Here is a 20,195-nt window from a genome sequence, read left to right on the forward strand (position 1 = left end):
CTTTCACATTCTACCTCTGATCATCAACAAATACAAATCTTTACTTTTTTTGAAGCTGAGTTTGGTTTTCTGTAAAAAACAAAAATCTTTACTGCCTACCTCATAAGGTTGTTGTAGAACTCAAATGATATATTCTATGTAAAGTACTTTGCAAGCCTTAAATGTCAACTATTATTAGCACTACTTGAATGTAATTTATTAAGTAACAATAAGAAAGTGACTGAATGGTTGTGAACTAATGGCTAGGAATGTATGCATAAGAAAAATTAATCTGGCAGAGGTACAGAATGTTAATGTCCCACTAGAAGTGCCTCTCTAATATTTGGAGTCAGGAAGATCTGCATTTGAATCTTGTTCTATTAACTCTCTATGTGATCAGATAGAGCAGATCACTGCTCTGATTCTCTGTTTTCTCAGTTTTATTATTTATAAAATAGAGAAGACACTAACTTTAATATCAGAGCATACAAAGATTGGAATCTAAAAGGCACATTAGGAGGCAATAATTAGGCTTTAGGCTAGGAAGGAGATAGTAAAAACAGAGATAATTGTAAAGGAAAATATGAGGTGGAACTTATTTAATGGAGAAAAGAAGTGAGAGAGAGAGAATATAGAATCAAATGCTTATGTTTAATAACTAAATTTTAAATTCTATATACTAATTCTTTTTTCCCAATCTTCTTTAATGCTAATGCCTTCCTTTAGTTGACTATCTCCAATTTATACAGGAGCAAGTAGATGGCACAGTAGATACAGCACTGTTCCAAATCAGGAAGACTGAACTCAAATTCATCCTCAGATACTTACTTGTTATGTGACCCTGGGCAGGTTATTTAACTATTATTTGCCTTAATTATTATTTCTTCTCCTTCATTTTTCCCTTTCCCATCTCCTCCTCCTCCTTCTTCAGTTTCTTCATCTGTAAAATAAACTGGAGAAGGAAATGGCAAATTGATTCATTATCTTTGCCAAGAAAATCCCTAAAAGGGGTCACAAAGAATCACATATAATTGGCAATGATAAACAACAACAATGTGCCATTCACCAAATTAAGTACTGGATATAGAAAAGAAGGCAAAAACAACCTCTGCTCAAAGAGTTCACAATCAAATGAAGAGGCAAAATGCAAATAACTTTGAAATATATTTATTAAGGATAACTTAGAGTTATTGTCATGTATATATATATATATATATATGTGTGTGTGTGTGTGTGTGTATATATATATATATATATATATGTATATATATATATATATATGAATGAGATATAGTATGATAGATATGGTATTTGGCAACTAGGGTGGTTTAGTAATTAGAGTGTTGGGCCTGGAGTCAGGAAGACCTGAATTGATATGTGACCTAAGATACTCACAAGCTGTGTAATTCTGGGCAAGTGACTTAATTTTTATTTGCCTTAATTCACTGGAAAAGAAATTGACAAATTACTCCAATATCTTTGCCAGGAAAACCATATTTAAGGTCAGGAATAGTTGGACATAATTGTACAACCGAACATCAGTAAATATAGTCCTAAGATTTAGTTCAGTTCTTTCTGATTCTGAGATTGGCCCTTTATTCCCTATACCACATTGCCTTTTTTGTAGATATAATCAGATTAATTTTCAAAACTCTCCAGGCAGATCTTATTCATATTCTACAGGTGGCAAAACTGCAGCACTGAGAGGCTTATATGACTTGAGAAAATCACAGAATTTGCCAGGATCAGAAATAAAAAGCAGGTGTATTGACTTTGTGACTACTTGGCTCAATGTAAAGTTTTTCTTACTGGTCCCCCAAGGAAGAAATGCATGGAAATGTTGTCCTTGTACTGTTTCAGTAAACAACTTCACTTGGAGAAAATGGCATAGAAAACCCATTCTCATTTACAAATCTGACATCTGGATGAGCAGTTACTGATGAGGAGAGTTCTCCTGGGAGCAAGACAACACTGAGACATGTATCTAAGCAAATTGGTACTCTGGGCCCAAGCCCCATTGTGTGAACACTGATGAAATGTCTCCATTTAGCACCTGCCTTGGTCTTGATAAACAAGAGTCTAAACAATACATACCAGGAAATAAGGCCAACACACAGGGCAATTTAATCACTGCTTCAAATAATTCTTTTTTTTTTTTTTTTTGAGGAGAAAGGGAATGAACAAAAACTGACTTGGTTCACTGGCACCACAGCTTGAGAGGTCATGAAATCAGTTTATATACATAATTGATAGAAATTGAAGCCACTGAAGTTGAAGTAAAATTGAGTATTAAACTTGTGACTGAGCAAATGTCATGCAGTCCAATTCAATTATATCCAAGGATATTTATTAAGGGCCTGCAATGTGCAATGTTCTGCAAGTCCTGTAGATACAAAGACAAAAATCAGATGGTGTCTGTCCTCAGGGAGTGTGCATCTTACTGGTTTTTGGAGAGATATTCTGACTTTGCTGCATAAAGGTTCTCTGAAGGTCTTAACTTACTTTTTTTCCCAAAAGATAGTGAGATTTGATGAATGTTAGAATAGCTACATAATTTAAAATGTTCTAATTAGGTATTTATTTATAAAGATCTTTAAAGTTTATGACATGTGATATATCTATATCTGTCTCTATATAACATATGGTTATAAGGCTCAAGTAGATTATAGATATTTATTAAATAACACTACAATATCTATCATCTATCTATCTATCTATCTATCTATCTATCTATCTATCTATCTATCTATCTTTGATATATAATTTACTTTAACCCTTAGAACCACTCTGTGGCTAGATAGAGATAAAGATATGTAATCTATTGTGAGCCTTACAATCAATCTGGGATAAAGATGGATTGATCACAGGATTGGATGAAGAAAAATCTGAGTTATACCATATTAGACATTTAATAGACTCTGGGCTAGTCAAGTCATATCCCTGTGCCTAAATTTCTTTATCTGTAAAGAGGATAATAATTGCATTTACATCAAATGGGTATTTTGAGGATCAAGTGAGTAAAGCACTTTGCATACCTTGAAGGACCATATAAATACTAGTTTTTTATTATTGTTGTTGTTATCATTTTTACAGATGAGAAAAGTGAAACTGAGAGACATTAACTTTCTCAGGATCACACATACCTATCTTAGCAGAGATGTGAATTCAGGTCTTTTTCACTTTCAGATTAGCATCACATTAGAGGAGAAATGTGAATAGATATATACATAAGAAAGGGTCTTCTTGCAGTAGTAGGTAGAATGGATTGGAAAGGAGCAAGATAGGAGTCATAAAGTCTTGTTAAGAAGTTAGTGTAATAAAATAGGGAAAAAAGATATAGCCCCACTCTAAAAGGTAGTAGGAACAGAAAAGAGGAGAAGGCTAGCAGAAATGTTTGGGAGGCTAAAGAGGCAGGGTTTGGTAATTACTCATGTGACATTGGCTAACTCCCTTTGCCTTTGTGGCTTTCAGATTTCTTGTCTATAAAATGGATATGGAAAAGATGAGATTTAATTAAAAATCTCTAAAATCTTTTGACTCTGAAGTTTATGCTCCTACAGGAGAGGCCCAGGAGAAGTAATCATAAGAATTAACATTTATACTTAAAGTTGGCAAAAATAATAGAATGGAAGATGGTATATTATGAACAATAAGCAGTATTTTCTCTCTCTCTCACACACACACAAACACACAAACAAAATAGCAACTGAGTGTAAAACGAAACTTCAGAGAACTTAATGGAAGATATATCTCAAAATTTTTTCTAGATGAAACTGGAAGCACAACAAACAGATATGAACTATAAGAGACTTTCTCATATCTCTTTGGTGATCTAGACTCTTCATTTTCTTTAATTATATATATTAATTAATTTTGATTTCATCTTAGCTCCTAATATATGCAACTGGTTCATATACTTGAGAAGATAAAGTAGGGGAAAGTCATAGAACCTGCCCAAATAAAATAGAAGATGTGCTACAAATAAAAATTATTTTTAAAGATAAGCAGAAACCAGTTTTCTAGATATTTTAGAGAAGATGATTTCCAGAGAATGGGAAAAAGCTTAGACTATATCATTACCAAGAAAAGGTGACAGAAACTTCATCTACTAATGAAAAAACTACAATATTTTCTTTTTATGTATATTTTTAGTACAGCTTTTCCTAATATTTTCTCATCTTATGTTATTATGTTAATGGCTTTGACACATATCTTAGCTCACATGTCCTGATGAATAAGAATGGAACATATAAATGCTCACAGGTGAATTTTTTAAAGTAAGAGAACTGTGTCTCTGTCAGTACCACAAACCTGAATTTGAATCTTCAAACTTGGGAAAATCATTTCATTTTCTTGGATCTCATTTTCCTTATTTGTAAAATGAGGAAAGCTGGACTAGACAACTTGTAAGAATATCTCTTCTAGTTAAAAAGTATAAAATTCTATTATCTTCCCAAAAAGCCATGATCCTCAGTACAAGGTCTCAACTAAGAAATGCACAGACATGAGTGATACAGACAAAATGAGACCTGTTATATAATGCTAATCTTTTTAAAGCATCATTTGGTTATGAAAAACAAGATGTAGCCTCAAAGAATTTATTCAAACAAGTCATTTTATTAAACATGTGTTAAAATTGCCTAAGGTTCTATGAAAGTTCTAACCATGGAAGTAACTCAGTTCAATGAGTAGAGATATCAATCATGGTAGGAAAAAAAAATGAAGTTCTAATGGAAGGATTCCATATCAATGAGGTTTTCCAGATTTATGGAAGATATCATTCTAGTTCCATGTGCTCTAGAACAGTTAATATGTAGTTAAGATAAATCGATCTGTCATAGTGGAAAGTCAATGGAAAAGAAATGAACATACTTAGATTATGATATGCAGTTAAACAAGATACCCATTGAGTTAGTCCATATCTTGAATATGTTTCAAATATATGATGACTTGAACTTACAATTAACTATTGATCAATCAGTCAACTGTTTATTTAGCATCTACTATGTAGGTGCCAAACACTAAACTAGGTTCTGGGGATTCAAATACAAAGAACAAAATATTTATTATGCTTAAGATTCTGACATATTAATGGCAATTCCAAGGACACATATGCACACACATTATCTATCTATCTGTCTATCTATCTATCTATCTATCTATCTATCTATCTATCTATCTGTGATGATTGCGTTAGCATCCTGGATACCTTAGAATCAACCGGAGTCAGGATAAGTAAAACTCCTTGATGTTTATTCTTGGTCTTTAGTGGTAGAAGTGAATGGAATGGACACACAGGATCTCCACAACCTCTTCTCTTCAGCTCCTCCCCCCAGTAGTGATTTGAGCTAGTCTTATCCACCCCCTAGTCCCTCCTACAATTCTCTGTATACACCAAAAGATTGGGCCAGCACAGAATAATGGGAAGGGACATTTTCGAAGAATTTTCTAATAGAGTATTGTCCAATCAGTAATTAGCCTTAAGTGCTCGGCTGTCCACCCTTAGTGCATTAACTCAGCCCTTTTCATCTCCTGCTTTCTTTTGTTTTAGAACACAGGTGGTCATGCCATCCCTGAATTCTCAGAAAGGTGACAACCCCAAAAGTAGGTGATCACACCCTTTCTGACTTCTCAGGAAAAGAGGTGAAAACACCAAAAAGGAGGTGATCACACCTCCCCCCTGACTTCTGAGGAAGGGAGGTGAAAGCACTAAAAAGGAGATGATCATACCCTCCCTGACATCTCAGGAAGGGAGATGAAAAACACCAAAAGAAAGTGGGGATTGCTAGCGGGTTTCTTGGCTGAACGGTCTTATTAGAAACAGGTATGCATAAGCTCATCAGCATGGGGGGTATTCCATAAGGACATAGCAAAAATGCACAGGCTATTAATGGTGACTCTCCCATAGCCAGTGCAGCCTCAATGTGGTGTAACAAACATGAATTGTATATGCAAGTAGTAATATAACAAAAAATATAAAGCAACATGTTCTTGTAAAAGATTTCCAGAAGTCCTAGAAGGAGGGTATATAAACAACTGTCACACATACACCTTCTTCAGCAGCCAAGAGATAGTACAAGACCAATTGATTTTCCATTGTTTCATGTGTCAGGGAATCCAATGATCCCCACAAGTTTTAGAAGTCCTGTAACAGTCTTTTTATATGTTAGCCAATCCAATGAGTCCTGAGGGTTTTGAAGTCCTACAATGATCTTATCATATTTCAGAAAATCCAATGATTCCTGAGGGTTTTGAAGATCTACAATTTTTGATGTCCATGAGTAAAACACCATAATTGCCAGACTCTTTCAGTGGTGGGCACAGTTAGCAATGGAACCACCTGGTGTTTCTTGGATCTTCTCCGTTTACTTGAGGAGATCTGCTCCTTCTCTCTCCAATAGACAAGGCAAATATGGCTCGTTGGCACCCATCTGATTCCCTTTCCATCTGTGGAGATACAAACACTTTCTGGGTTTCTTCACATCACCTGGTGATTATCTAAAGATAGTGGAGCTGCTCGTACTGGACACTGCCCTTCTGGTGGGTTATAAAACCTGTCTGCTGAAGCTAGTGCATCTTTGTCAAAAATCAAGAAGTTAATAGTATAAAGAGCTAGATTTAGAAGTTCTCTAGGGTTACCTGTGGCTCTCCCTTTCTTTTGTTTTTGGAGGAGCATATTAATATCTCTGTTTCTCTTCTCTATTATTGCCTGTCCTTGAGGATTAAAGGGTATGACAGTGGTGTGTAAAATCTTATACTGTGCACAAAAGTGTGCAAAATCTTTAGAAGTATATGCAGGTCCATTGTCTGTTTTTATTGCTTGTGGCACACCCATAATTGCAAATGCTTGTATAAATAATTCAGTGACCACTGGGGCTGTCTCTTTTGCTGCTGGTATTGCAAAAGTGAATCCTGAAAAAGTGTCTACCACAACATGGATAAAAGACAGACAACCAAAAGATTTATAATGGGTCACATCCATTTTCCATTTTCATTAGGTCTCAAACCATGAGGGTTCTTCCCTGGAGGAAGTGTAGGAGCGTGGAAAGGAAGGCAAGCTGTACAGGCTTTTACTATGCTCCTAGCTTCTTCTCTTGTTATTCCAAATTGTAAATGTAAAGCTCAAGCAGCCTGATGATATTTAAATTAGATTCTTGAGCTTCTTGAAATAAAGGAGTATTGGCCAACATGGTTAGAAAGCTATCTGTCTTTGAATTACCATCAAAAATAGGACCTGAAAGTCCACTCTGAGAATGGACATGCAAGATATAAATCTTACCTGTCCAGCTTTCTCATTTGCTCTTGAAGTTCCTTAAAGAGCTGATATATATTAGAGGCCACAAATTTTATTTGGGCTGTGGCAATTCTTTGTACCACACTTACTGAATAGGGCGATTCAGATATTATATTTATATCTCCTGGATAATAAGTAAGAGCTAGAATGATTGCATACAATCCATTCTGCTGAGTGGACTGAAAAGGAGTTCTGACTAATCTCTTTATAGTTAAGTTAGAAGAGTATGCAGCGCAAACATTATGCTTGGATGCATCTGTAAAGATAGTTGGTCCTTAAAGAGGAACTTTAGAAGCCTTTTCTTCAAGAATCCATCGCCAATTATGTAATAGTCTGGTTATTTTTAATGGAGACCCATGTGTAAAATTTGGAGCCTTGGCTAATAAAATTCGCCAATCTGGGATGGTTTCACAGCATACATTAATTTGTGCATTAGTATAAAAAGTGTATATCTTGTCAGTTCTTATCCCAGATAATTGTATTGCTTGCTTAATGGCCTTTAATAAAATTCTAGCCACAAGCACTGGGTAAGAAGTAAGGCTTTGTTCTGGTTGTGCTGGGAGGTTCACCCATTCTATCACACTGTCTCCTTGATGAAGGACTGCTGTGGGTGCCTCTTGTGTAGCAAAAACTGATATTTCCAAGGGTTTTTGAGTGACTCTTTCAACCACATTGGATAAAGCCAGTTCAACTTCTCTCAAAGACTCTTGAGCTTCTTTTGTAAGCTGGCATGGTGATTTTAAAGCACTGTCTCCCCTTAAAATGTCATACAATGGTTGAAATTGATAGGTAGTCAAGCCTAACACTGGACACTTCTATTGGATATCTCCTATCAATTTCTGAAAGTGATTTAAGGTGTTTAGCTTCTGTGTTCTTAAGAAAAGTTTTTGTACTGTAAGCACCTTAGGGTATACTTCATATCCTAAAGATTGAAAAGGACCATGTCTTTGAATTTTTTCTGGAGCTATGTGCAATTTGTAGTTCCTTAGTGTTTCTATGGTCTTTTGTAGACATGCTTCTAACACTTGTTCCTCAGGTTCACATACCAATATATCATCCATATAATGTAATAACATTACTTTTGGAAATGCTTTTCTTACTGGAGTAAGAGCAGCAGCAACATACATTTGGCACATATAGGGCTGTTTTTCATTCCCTGTGGCAAAACTGTCCATTCATATCTTTTATAAGGCTCAGCTAAGTTAATGCTGGGCACTGAAGAGGCAAATCTTTTCATATCCTCCTTATCTAGAGTGATAGAATAGAAACAATCCTTAATGTCTATAACCCACAGAGGCCATTCTCTAGGCAACTGAGTAGGAGATGGAAGTCCAGGTTGAAGAGTTCCCATAGTTTTCATCTGTTCATTTTCCTTTCTTTAATTAGTCAACATCCTCCATTTTCCAGATTTATTTCTTACAGCAAATACTGGGGAATTCCAAGGACTTAGAGAAGGTGGTGATTGTTCTTGGTCAAGTTGCTCCTGTACTATATCTAATAAGGCCTGAATTTTATTTTTACCTAAGAGTCACTGTTCTATCCACACTGGTGTATCAGTTTTCCATTGGATAAGAACAGGTAAAAATGTTGCAGGCCTTCAACAGCAGCCCTATCTAAAAAACTGAAGTACTCATTTTAATCTTAATTGTTGTAAAATGTCTCTTCCCCACAGATTAATGGGGATTTTTTCAACTATAAAAGGAGTAAAAACTCCTATTTCACCTTCAAATATCCATCTCAAAGAAGTAGCACTAACTTCAGCTGCTATTGATCCTCCTACGCCAGACATGTAGGGGTCTGCCTTAATCTTTGGCCAGTGACTGGGCCAGTTGGCACTTCTAGTGCACCAGTGTCTACCAATCCTTCTAATAGTATGCCATTTATATAGATAGTGAGCATAGGTCAGTCAGTCGGGGCGGGGGTGGAGGTGGGGCTGGGGATGGGGGAGAATCTTTTCCTAATATCTGCCCCATTTCAGCTAGAAAAGGTTACTAGTTTTGTCCTTAACAAAGTAAGTTCTCTGTTTGTCTATTAAAATACTCACCCTATTTCCTGGTCACCAGGAACTTCTTCAATGAAATTAGGGTCCTTGGTCTATACATTGGGCACCAAATGTGATGACTACATTAGCACCCTGGATACCTTAGAATCAGCCGGAGTCAGGATAAGCAAATCTCCTTGGTCTTTATTCTTGGTCTTTAGTGGTAGAAGTGAATGGATGTACAGGATCTCTGCAACCTCTCCTCTTCATCTCCCCCCCACTCAGAAGTGACTCTGGCTAGTTTTACTCCATTCCCTAGTCCCTCCTACAATTTTCTGTATACACCAAACAATTGGGCCAGCACAGAATAGTAGGAAGGGCCATTTTCCAAGCATATTCTAATAGAGTATTGTCCAATCACTAATTAGCCTTAAGTGCTCGGTTGTCTGACCTCAGTGCATTAACTCAAGAGTTTTAGCCCTTTACATCTATCAAATAGTTAAATCCCCTCTAGTGCTTTTATTGGGAATGGATGTTATATTGTGTCAAATGATGGTTTTTGCATCTATTGAGATAATCATATGACTTCTATTACTTTTTTATTGATATGGTTATGATGACAGTTTTTCTGATATTGAAGCAGTTCTGCTTCTTAATTACTGCTTTAATTTCGTCATCATTGGTGGAAAGTTTGTCTTTTTTATTTTGGATATTTGATTTTCTTCTTTCCTTTTTCTAATCAAATTAACCAGAGGTTTAATTTATCTATTTTACTCTTTTTTTTTTTCATAAAATCAACTCTGTTTTATTAACTCAATAATTTTCCTACTTTCAGTTTTATTAGTCTCTGCTTTTTAGATTTTCTAATTTGGTATTTAATGGAGGGTTATTTTTTTTTCTATCTTACTTAATTGCATGCACAATTCATTGATTTCCTTTTTAGCTATTTTATTCATGTATGCATCTAGAGATATGAAATTTCCCCCAAGAAATGCTTTAGCTGTATCCTGTAAGTTTTGGTCTGCTATCTCATTATTGTTCTTCTCTTGGATGAAATTATCAATTGTTTCTATGATTTGTTGTTTGACCCATCCATTCTTTGAGATTTGATTATTTAGTTTTTAATTAATGTTTGATATATTTTTTCATGGCCGCTAGTTACATGGAATTTTTATTGTATAATGATCTGAAAAAGATACCTTTAATATTTCTGCCTTTCTGCATTTGATTGTGAGGTTTTTATGACCTAATATATAGTAAATTTTTGTGTATGTGCCATATTCTGCTGAGAAAAAGTATATCCCTTTCTATCCCTGTTCACTTTTCTCCAGAAGTCAACTTTTCTAAGTTGTGTTTACCTTCTTAACTACTTTCTTGTATATTTAATATTTATATTTATTTATTTATTTTATATTTTTAGATTTATCTAGTTCTGATAACTCTGATTGAGTTCCCCAATAAGTATAGTTTTGCTGTCTTTCTTCCTGAAACTCAAGCTCTCTAAGAATTTAGATATTAGAACACTTGGTGCATAAATGTTTAATATTGATATTATTTCATCTATGGCACCTTTTAGCAAGGTGTAGTTTCCTGCCTTATCTCTTTTAATTAGATATTTATATTTACTTTTGTTTTGTCTGAAATTGGGGTCACTACTCTGAATTTTTTTTACTTCAGCTGAAACTTAATATATATTCTGCTCCTGCATTTTACCTTTACTCTGTATGTATTTCTTTGCTTCAAATATGTTTCTTGTTAAAATGTATATATATATGTATGTATTAGGATTCTGACTTTTAATCCACTCTTCTCTCCACTTCTATTTTATGGGAGAGTTCATCCCATTGACATTCATGCTTAAAATTACTTACTCTGTATTTCCTCCCATCCTATTTTCCCCATTAATACTTTTCTCTCTCCTTTCATCCTTTGCCTTATTACCAGTGTTTTGCTTCTGACCTCCACCACGCTGAATCTGCTTTCGTTTTTATTAGTTGCTCATTTTCTTTCTCCTTTCCCCTCCTACTTCCCTATGGAGAGAGACAAATTTCTATCCCAAACTAAACATGTATATTATTTCCTCTTTGAACTTAATCCAATGAGATTATGGTTTAAATAGTGCTCAATCCTTTCCTTATTTCCTCTTGTGCCTCTTCAGAAGATGAAATTTACCCTATTTTATCTCCCCTTCTTCTTCTCCCAAATATAATCCTTTTTCTATCCCTTAATATTTTAAATAATAACATTAAGTCAATTTATACCCATACCCTCTGCATATGTGTTACCTTTTTAAGTGCCCTGAGAGAGAGTTCTCAAGACATAAGTTTCCTCTTCCTATGTAGAGATGTAAACCATTTAAATTCTAAAAAGAAACATAATTTTTCCTTTACTATTTATCTTTTTGTGCTTCTCTTGAGATCAGATTTTCTGTTCAGCTATGCTCTTTTCATCAGATGATTGAAAATCCCCTATTTCTTTGAAGGTTCATTTCCCCTCTCAGTTTGGCTGGGTAATTTATTCTTGGTTGTAGTCCAAGCTCCTTTGCCTTTCAAAATATCATATTCTGGGCCAGCTGATCTTTTAAGGTGAAACCTTTTTGTAGCTCTTTGATTTTTTTTTTCTGGTTGCTCACAGTATTTTTTTTTTCTAGATCTGATGATTCTGAAATGTAGTTACAATATGTTTTAGAGTTTTCTTTTTGAGGTCTCTATCTTTCATGTTTCAATGACTTTTACTCTATAGATCTGGGATGATTTCTTTACGATTTCTTGAAAGATATTGCCCAAGATCTTTAGATGATCATGGCTTCCACATAGTCCAAGAATTCTTAAATTATTTTCCCAAGATCTATTTTCCAGGTTAATTGTTTTTTCAATGAAGTATTTTATATTTCTTCTATTTTTTCATTTTTTAAATTTTGTTTGACTGATTTTTGATATCTAATTGAGTCACTCACTTCATTTTTCCAATCCTAATTTTTAATGAACTATTTTCTTTGGTTATCTTTTTTTTTTTTTTTTTTTTTTTTTTTTCCATCTTTTCCATTTGGCCAATTGTACTTTAAAAGAATACTTTTGATCTGTGAATTTTTTCACAGTTTCCTAGTTCAACTTTTAAAAAAGGAGTTGTTTTCTTTCTTTCTTTTTTGTATGAAACAAAACAAAAGAGAATATTGTCATGTGTGCAGCAGCATATCAGAGGATTCAAAATATATAACAACAAATTACTAGATCAAGAAAGTGTATATATTATAATAAGAAATTTTATTCATACATGTCCATCTTTACTTGTAAATTGTTCTTTCATTTTCAGCTGCTCACCTTTTTTACTTTACTTATTATATTTATTGTATTTACTTTATTACTTTATTTTTATTATATTAATATAATAAATATATTTATATAAATTCACATTTATTTAATGTATACCTATTTATTATTTTACTTTATTAAATATTTACTTTATTGTTACTTTAGATTATAGTTAAAAAGGACATATTTATGTATATGTAGACATATACATACATATATATATATATATATATATATATACACATCCCCATACATACACACATATCTTTTCTATCCTTGCTGACTCCCCCAGTCTTTTTTTTTTATCTTTTTTAATTGTATCAGAAGGGCTCCTATTCTGTCCCAAATCTTCTTGATTTTTCATCAGTCTATGTTCATCCTGAGGTGCAAATTTGTTCTATTTGTGGGGGAAATCTAGAGAGTTTACTTAACCTATGGAGTTATTAAATGATCCAACCATTCTGGAACTATGCCCAAAGGGCTGTAAAATTGTGAATACCTTTTAACCCAGAAGTATCACTACTGGGTCTGTATCCCAAGAAAATCATGAAGAAGGAAAAAGGATTCACATGTTCAAAAATATTTGTAACAGTTCTTTTTGTGATAACAAAGAATTAGAAAATGAGTAGATAACTATCAATTTCAAAGTGCCTGAATAAGCTGTGATACATGAAGGTAACGGAATATTATTTTTATATAAAAATAGTGATGAACAAGCTGACTTTAGAAAGGTCTGGAAAGATGCTGAGAGATACAAGGACAACTAGGGAATACATTGTACACATTGTGTGATGATCAAAGACATGACTCTTCTCAGTGGTTCAGTGATCCAAAGCAATCCCAATAGACTTTCTACCAAAAAAAATGTCATCTGCATCTAGAAAAAGAACTATGGAAACTGAATGTAAATCAACATATCCTATGTTCACTTCTTTGGTCTATTTTTTCTCTCCCTCAATTTTTCCCTTTTGTTCTGATTTTTCTCTCCCAACATGATTCATAAAACAATGTATATTAAAATAACTTAATTATTTAAAAAAGAAATTTACCAACCCACTTAATTTTCCCAGAATCCTCCTCAATTATTTTCTTTAGCATATGTATATAAATTTTTTTTCACTTCACCAAAACTATATTTAAAGGAGTTGTTTTTTTTTTTTTTGTTTTGTTTTGTTTTTTAATAAATTTCTGTGCTTCCTTCTTCAAGTTGTTGGCTTTCCCTCCATAATTCTTGGTCAAACTTCTCATCTATTTTCTTCATTTTTCTTTCATTTCTTTTATTTGCTTGCTAAAAATCCTTTCTGAGTTCTTCTAAGAGAATCTTTTGATATTAAGATTCTTCATTTCTTCATTCTTCCTTTCCTTTCCTCCTTTCTTTATTCTTTTCTTTTCTTTTCTTCTCTTCCTTCCTTCCTCCCTCCCTCCCTTTCTCCCTTCCTTCCTTCCTTTCTTTCTTCCTTCCTTCCTTCCTTCCTTCCTTCCTTCTTTCTTTCCTTCCCATATTTCTGGGTGGAAACTTCCCTGCTGCATATAGGCAAATGATCTGAAATTTTTAGTCTTAGAGAGCTTCATTGGCCATTGAGAGAAAGAGTGTCCATACAACTTACATGTATGTGAGGCTAAATTTGAACTGAGGTCATGACTCCAAAGCTAATCATATATCCCTTATGTAATACTGACTTTGAATGTGCAGTAGCAAATTACCTCATTGGATCTGACTAAAAGAGTTTGTCAAGATTATCACTCTCAAGTATGTCACTGACATTCACTATAAGAGTTCTTATTGCTTTGTAGGCTTCAAACATTGCAATTACTTACTAATAGTTGACTGGCTTCAAATTTTATAGATAATCCAATAGTATTATTCATCCTTTGTGTTTCTGAGTGAAAAAATAATTTCAGATAATCAGATTGATTGGGTAAATCCTAGAAGAAAAACTATGACGTCTCTAATCAGCTCTTGTACAAATGTATGCTTTTGGTCACAAGAGGAACTAAATAAGAATATATGATAGATCTATCAAAACTCATTACCTCTACAAGTAAAGCATTTCAGTGTTTACATCTTGACTTTTATAATATTTCTTATCTCTGTTCCTTTAATAAGAATCTCTTCAATATTCCTTCTTTCTCAGTGCCACTTTTGCTCTTTTTTTGGTATAAAAAATAAGATATTTTAAGCAGTCTATTTTCTCTTCTGTTAATCTGAGCAATTTCTATATTTTTGTGATGAATATCCATTTCACTTAGATTTTCAGATTTATTAGTGTATAATTAAGCAAAATATTTCCAAATAATTGTTTTAATTTCATTTCATTGGTAGTAAATTCACTCTTTTTTAGTTTTGATGTTGATAATTTGGTTTTCTTATTTCTTTTTAAAAATTAAATTAAACAATGTTTTATCTATTTTATTTTTCATAAAGCAAGCCCCTACATTTATTCATTAGTTCAATTATTTTCTTATTTTGAATTTTGTTAATCTTGAACTTTGATTTTCAGGATTTCCTTACTTACAGAGTTTTTATTTATTCTTTTTATTTTCAGTTACATTCCCAATTAATTGATCTGCTCTTTCTCTATTCTAATGATGTATTTAGATTTATACAATTTCCCACTAATTATTGCTTTGGCTACCTCCCATAAATTTTGGTATATTGTCTTATATTGTCTTATTTTTGTCATCCTCTTCAATGAAATTATTGCTTGTTTCTATGATTTGGCCCATTCATTCTTTAGGATTATATTATTTAGTCTTCAATTAATTTTTGATCTATCTTTCCATGGCTCTTTATTGAATGTTTTTATTGCATTGCTTTGCTGCATTTGGCTTTGAGATTTTTAAGCATTAACATGTAGTTAATTTTGTGAATGTGACATAGTTAACTGAGAAAAAGGTACCCTTCTTTCTATCCTCATTCAGTTTTCTCCAGAGGTTTATCATATTTAACTTGTCTAAAATTCTATTCATTTACTTAACTTTTTATTTATTTATTTTTGATTAAATTTGTCTAGTTCTGAAAGAGGCAATTTGAGATTCCCCACTAGTAATAAACTTGTTAATATTGTATTTTAAAAATTGTATCAGTATTCATTAGGGAAATTCATTTAGTTTTCTTTATTTTTGCTTTTTCTGGTTTTGATATCAGCACCATTTTTGCATTATTAAACGGATTTGAAAAGATTCATTTTCCTATTTTTTCAAATATTTTATATAGTATCAAATATTTTATATTTCAAATACTATATATAGTAATTAATTGTTCCTTAAATGTTTGTTAGAGTTCACTTGTGAATCCATCTGCTCTTTTTTTTTTCTCCTTAGAAAGCTCATTCATGGCTTAAAATCCCTAGTCTCCTTCAAGATTTATCTCAAACACTATAGGGATGGGGCCATCCTTAATCCCCAAATGCTAGTGTCCTTTGTCATTCCATTATATCTATTTTGTACAAACACACACACAAACACACATGCACACACATTTTTCCTATGATTGAATGTCAGTCCAGAATTGATATTTTTGGTTTTATGTTTCTTAAATGTAACAGTGTCTAGTACTTAGTAAAGTTGTTTTATTGATAAAAGAGCCCTGCTAATTAAAACATGACTTGTTAAACATCTATTTTAAAGAGACTATTCTCTTCTTCTTTACCTATTAGCAGATGTTTGTTACATGCCCAAATCTGATGAGGCCAATACTCCTTTGATATTTTTAGACTATTGCCACAGTGTAACTGACAAATATGACTCCCTTCCAAATACTAAGAACATTTTGTTCTAGAGATGCATTTATTGAGTTATTAGGCTATAGATGTGAGAAAAAATTATTTTTTCAGTATATACCTGCCAATCTGTCAAAAATATTTCATATAATGAAAATTGAATCCTTAAGAATACTCCATATATAAAATAAGTACATGTTTATAGATAAAGAGACAGAGACACAGAAAGAGCCAAATTCAAAAAATATTTAACACTTACTTCATGACAAACCAGATCATATGTTTTCAGCATTGTGTCCATTTGTATTGCAAATTTTGCCAGGAAAATTAAAGTAATTTATTAATCTGAAGGAGATCTAAACCTCTTTAATTCAGTTCACATGTCTAATTGGAAATTGAAGTATTGAATCTATTTCAATCAGAGCAGCACCCAAAATTTAATACTTACCATTTAAAAACATTTTATGTACATCACCTCATTTGATCCTCTGATCCTCACATTAATCATTTGAAGTGAATGTTAGAGATACTATTATCACTGATAGACACAGGAGGAATTAAGTTTGTAGTTCATTTGGCAATGAAAAACTATACTCTTAAATCTACAACCCTCTGAAGATTATCTCTGAGCAGAAGTAGGTAGCGACAATAGATGGGATATTCTATCATTTCCTCTTATTCAAAAAGCTACAATGCATGAGTTGCTAACCTTGATAACATAAATTAAGGAAGGAGACAATCTAATCTTCTATGAAGAATTATTTTCATTTTTAAAGTTCATTTAAAAATTCTTTTAAGGGAGGCAGCTAGGTGGAGCAGTGGATAGAGCACCAGCCTTGAATTCAGGAGGACCCCAGTTCAAATCTGGTCTCAGACACTTAACACTTCCTAGCTGTGTGACCCTGGGCAAGTCACTTAACCCCAGCCTCAGGGAAAAAAAAATTTTTTTTAAGTCATCTTTGTTTGTTTCCCTACCAGGTCCCAAACTTCTGATTTGTAAAGAAAAAAATGGGAGAAATATTACAGTCCTCTTGGATATCTATAATGTAGCATCTCAATATTTATTTCTATGACATCTTTCACTGAAACTGTGTTTACCTGCCTGCCTACCTCCCATCTGGCAAAGGTTGACAACTTCAGTGACTTCTACTTCCTGAAATACCTACCCTAGAAATGACATTGCCATATAGAACAAAGGTGAGAGAATGATACATTATTATGAGAAGGCAGGACAGATGTCAGACCCAACTGTTCAGCTGTTTCCTTCAATAACAAAGTTTTTGTTTATGCTATTCTTACCAGGGCTAATATTTGAAGCTTGAAAATCTCAAAGAGATTTTTAAAAGCATTTATTTTCATAAGTATGTGTAGGAGGCACTTGTGAGCAGCCATATAAATATTTCTAGATGAATTGTGTTGTTAATAAATGATAATATGGTTTTAACCCTCCTTCTCCAGCCCTATCTCATTTACTGCTAAGAATAAAACTCTTTTGTACCAATCAATGTAATCACAAAAATGTGTAATGGGACATATAATGGGATGTAATAGGAGGCTGACCAATGATGGGAGTGAGGGAACACTTGAAACGTATGCCATTTTTCTGCTGGATTCAGTCATCAGAGAATGGGCAGATATTATTTTTCTTTTTTCATTCCAACTATATGTGGAACTGTGATGAACCTATTTCCATTCATGAGTAAGACTGAAGGGCTGGCATTATGTTACGATAAATATCTTCTAGTTGACTGAGGACTTGAAAAGAATCCAGTAATTATTGAGCCAGGCCTAAATATGTAGGTGTATAACAGCCTTCTAGCAAAGACTTAAGCTGAATGCAAAGATCCTAGGAGTTGTATTTCTTCTTAGTTGGGAAAGAGAGGAGATTAAGAAAAAATCCTACCTCTTCCCTTTGTCTATCAGAATTTTTAGGTGGATCCCAGAAGGAAGAGAGGAGAAGATGGTATTCAACAACAAACACAGTGGTAAACACAATGGATGATAGGAGAAACATCTCTAGTTCCCTTCCTCAAATATCCATCTTATAGTACAATGCTTAGCACAAAGCAAATGCTTAGTAAATATTTATTGACTAATAGACTATAATACTGGAATCACTGGTAGAGTTCCTAACAACAACAAAATGTGCTACTATAAATATTTTATATACAGTAATCTTTTCCCTTTCATTTGACTTCTTTGGGTTATATACTTAGGAGTGCTATCGATGGGTCAAAGTTTAGTGATTTAGAGGAGTACAGTTTCAAAAAGCTTTCTGGAATGTTTGGGCCAATTCACAACTTTACAACAATGTTTTAATGTTCTTACACCCCCACAGTCTCTCCAATAAGTATTTTTATCTTTTGTTTTCTTTGTCAGTGTGATGGTTATGTGGTAAAGTTTTATTTTTCTTAGGAAGTTGGTTAATAGCTTATTGTATTTTTTTTTTTTTTTTTTGAGATGGACTATTTAGACTACTTACTTCTTCCTCTGTTAATCTGGGCAAGTTATATTTTTGAAGGTATTCTTCCATTTCATTTAAGTTATCGAATTTATTGGCATAAAGTTGAGCAAAGTAGCTCCTAACTATTGTTCTAATTTCCTCTTCAGTAGTGGTGAGTTCTCCCTTTTCATTTTCAAGACTAACAATTTGCTTTTTCTCTTTCCTTTTTTTAATCAGGCTTACTAAGGGTTTGTCTATTTTGTTGTTTTTTTCATAGAACCAACTCCTAGTTTTATTAATTAATTCAATAGTTTTTTAATTTAAATTTTATTAATCTCACCTTTTATTTTTTGAATTTCAAGTTTTGTGTTTGTCTGGGGGTTTTTAATTTGTTCCTTTTCTAGTAATTTTAGTTGTAAGCCCAATTTGTTGGCCCTCTCTTTCTCTATTTTATGCAAGTAGGCCAGTAGAGATATAAAACTTCCCCTTATTACTGCTTTGGCTGTATCCCGCACATTTTGGTATGATGTCTCATTATTGTAATTTTCTTGGGTGAAGTTATTAATTATGTCTATGATTTGCTGTCTTACCCAATCATTCTTTAGTATAAGATTATTTAGTTTCCAATTTTTTTGGTCTATTTTTCCCTGGCTTTTTATTAAATGTAATTTTGATTGCATTGTGGTCTATTTCTGCCTTACTGTATTTGATTTTGAGGTTTTTATGCCCTAGTATATGATCAATTTTTGTATAGGTTCCATGAACTGCTGAGAAGAAAGAATACTCCTTTCTGTCTCCATTTAGCTTTCACTAAAGATCTATCATATCAAACTTTTCTAGTATTCTATTTACCTCATTGACTTCTTTCTTATTTATTTTGTGGTTTGATTTATCTAATTCTGAGAGTGCAAGGTTCAGATCTCACACTATTATAGTTTTGCTGCCTATTTCTTTTTGCAGCTCTCTTAATTTCTCTTTTAAGAATTTAGATGCTGCACACTTGGTGCATATATGTTTAATATTAATACTGCTTCATCATTGATGCTACCCTTTAGCAGGATATAATGCCCTTCCTTATCTCTTTTAATTAGATCAATTTTTGTTTTTGCTGTATCTGAGATGAGGATGGCTACCCCTGCTTTTTTGGCTTTGCCTGAAGCATAATAGATTCTGATCCACCCTTTTACTTTTAGTTTGAATGTATCACTCTGTTTCAGGTGTGTTTCCTGTAAACAACATATAATAGGATTCTGACTTTTAATCCAGTCTGCTAACTGCTTCCTCTTTATGAGGCACTTTGCCCCATTCACATTTATGGTTAGAATGACTAATTCTATATTGCTTGCCATCCTATTAATCCCTGCTTGTGCTTTTCCCCTTTCCTTCCCTCTTACCCCCCTAACCAGTATTAAAGTTGTGAACATCACTTGCTTTTCACAACCCTCCCTTTTTAGTATCCCTCCCC

The sequence above is a fragment of the Sminthopsis crassicaudata genome, chromosome 1 (genome assembly GCF_048593235.1).
Source record: "Sminthopsis crassicaudata isolate SCR6 chromosome 1, ASM4859323v1, whole genome shotgun sequence".
Lineage (NCBI taxonomy): Eukaryota > Metazoa > Chordata > Mammalia > Dasyuromorphia > Dasyuridae > Sminthopsis > Sminthopsis crassicaudata.